Below are 2864 nucleotides of genomic sequence, written 5' to 3' on the forward strand. Positions count from 1 at the left end.
TTCTTGGTTAGGTCAGAACGGCTGGTTCAGCTCTTTTATCTGGCATTGTAAGTGGCCCCTTATTAAGTTAGCTAAATTGCAATTGCCTCACGGACTGAGGGGAGTGGATCTTCTGGACATTAAAAACTATCAACAAATCTCACTTTTATCTTATATGAGTGACTGGTCTTGTGGGGACCCTCTTTCAAAATGGTGAGATATTGAAACTTCTCATGCAAGGTGCCCCCTTACTAGCTTGATGGCATTGGACAAAATGAGGACAGTTAAGTAATATTGCCACAACCCAGTAGTTATTCAGACTGTTAAAGTATGGAGGGCACTGTGGCAGAGTGAAGGCAATATTGCCAAAACATCTGTTTTTATGCCTGTAGTTGGAATGCCAGGTTTTCAACTGGGAATAATGGACTCAGGGTTTAAACTTTGGGCAGCTAGGGGTGAGTCTTGTATGGGTGATTTATTTGAAGGGGACACAATGATGTCATTTGATCAGTTAGTTCGGAAATACGAGCTATCTAGCAGGGATCTCTTTCATTTTTTTTCAAATTAGGGATCTCATTCAAAATAGGACTACACTTTTAACCGGTACCTACAAATCTGACAAAGAGAAGAGGGTGCTCACATGCTTTCTGTCAGCACTCTTTCTCACCTGTTGGGGGCATCCTTTGGACGAGATTGCACGGCTTAGCAGGAGGTGGGGTTGGGTGTTGAGATCTCCTCAGAGACATGGGACATATTTGGGGAAATGCAAGAAAGATCTCGATTTGCAATGGGACCCATGCTTTACAGTTGAAGATTCTCCACAGGATCCCCTTGGTTCCAGATCGTTTATCAAAATTTAAACCAGGAGTATCTTCAACATCTCCCAAGTGCAAAGCGAGTATGGGCACTCTTACTCATTGGCTTTGATCCTGCTGCAGGCTCTGAACATACTGGAGCACTGTGGTAGGTGCAATACAGAGGATCTTGGGGACAAGGGTGCAGAATGACCTGATTTTTCTTCTTCTTGGCCTGCCCAGTGTATTCCTTGTAGATGCGCAAAAGAAAAAACTTTTCAACATCCTTACTTTTGGCACAAGAAAGAATACCCTATTAGGTTGGGCGTCTGAAAATCCTCTGAGATTGTTAGGTTGGTGTAAGATAATTATGGAGCATATTCTTTTAGATTTTCTTCCAAGTATGGTGCACCATAAAACTTAAAATTTTTATAAGACATGGTGGCCCTTTTTGGACTATCTGGGCACAGATCTGTCTGCCACACTAATCAGGGCTTTTATATAGCCGTAATGTTTGGGTTTTACATGTCTAATACCCAAAGAGAACATATGAATATGTGTAAATTAATGCTCTCAATGGTCGAGAGCCAGTGTTATGTATAACTGAGCCATATTGTTATTATTTATTAGTTAGTTGTTAGTTATTATTTATTCGTGTATTTAGTTGTTTTTTTTATATATGGATTTATACATTTGTACACGAGTGTAGTTTGGTTTGATTTATTTTTCCTGTACTTTCTTTGTACTGTTTTGAATTATATTGTTCTGTATTTGTTGTAATATCAAAAAATATATTTTTCAATAAAAATATATTTTAAAAAAAGATCTTTTAATAGCAGAATTTGATTCACCTTACGAGCTGTAATTTCATGTTTGCTGCCACTGGGTGGTGATGAAACACCTTATCATTTCTTTTGACCAGTTTATTTACTCCTTGTTCTGAAAATTCACTTTTCAACTTACAGCTCTGTTACTTTTCCCTCCACTGACCCCAAATATGTTTTATCTGACATGTTGCCCCTTTCATACCTTGGCTTTCTGGCTTGCTGTCTTCTGTTCCACTGTGTCTCCTCTAGTGTTGACCTTTAGCCTCACACGGCGCCAAGAAAACTCATTTTTGTTCTTATATCCCGTTAGAAATCTGGGGTAAGATTCCTTAAAGGACTTTTGTCAGGGAAGGTACTGTTACTTAACTAACTTTCCAAATTAATTATTTCTTTTTAAAAAGTCATACAAAAGCCCACTTAGGAAATCTTTCTCCCATATTTCAGAGACCAGTTTACACATAAAGGCAGAAAAAAGCATATAATCTCTAAGAAAGTATTCAATGTTACCCTTGACATTGTGGCAAATTTCTATTTTTAGGATAGTAAAAATGTAATTCCCCAAGTCAGATGCTGGGAGGGGAACTGAAAGCTTGCATTCCCTGTTTCTACCTTTATCACCCATAGTTTCCTTTGTCATGTTCTTCCCTTTCTTTTGTAGTATCTTCTACATCAAGCATCTATTCATTTCCACCCTTTTCCATTTCCAACTCCAAAAATCTAATCCTACAACTTCTCACGTTTTTTTCCCTCCCTGCTGCCATCTTCCACACCAAGTATCTTTCTTCCAAATTAAATTAATTTAATTTTCAGTTAAAATTAATCCTGAAGAAACTTTATTGAGGAATTGAAAGAAATGAGGGTTCGTAGGGTTATGAAGGGAATTACAGTAATGTTTCAGCACCTATGCTGTGAAACAACTAAAAGTTTTTTTTATATTTGATTAGAAACTATCTTTGCTTTTGCATTGAAGACCAATACAATAATAATTGATTGCTGAACAAAATTTTTAGTAGGTTAAATGTCCCACAAATTTAACTTTAGTGGGTTTTAAGACATGTTTTAGGGTAAGTACAGAGTGAAATCTATAAGTTATGTGCACAGACTTGCCTGACGTAGAGATTTTTGTGCAAATATCCTATGTTCAAAATAGTAATTGCATGCACTGCAAAAATGTACCCAACAATCTTTAAGGACCAAGGGAGATTATGATCAGTCCCAATCAGGGGCAAAAATCTCCCACCCATCCTGACCTTTCGTAAGACTC

The sequence above is a fragment of the Chiloscyllium plagiosum genome, chromosome 5 (genome assembly GCF_004010195.1).
Source record: "Chiloscyllium plagiosum isolate BGI_BamShark_2017 chromosome 5, ASM401019v2, whole genome shotgun sequence".
NCBI classification, from domain to species: Eukaryota; Metazoa; Chordata; class Chondrichthyes; order Orectolobiformes; family Hemiscylliidae; genus Chiloscyllium; species Chiloscyllium plagiosum.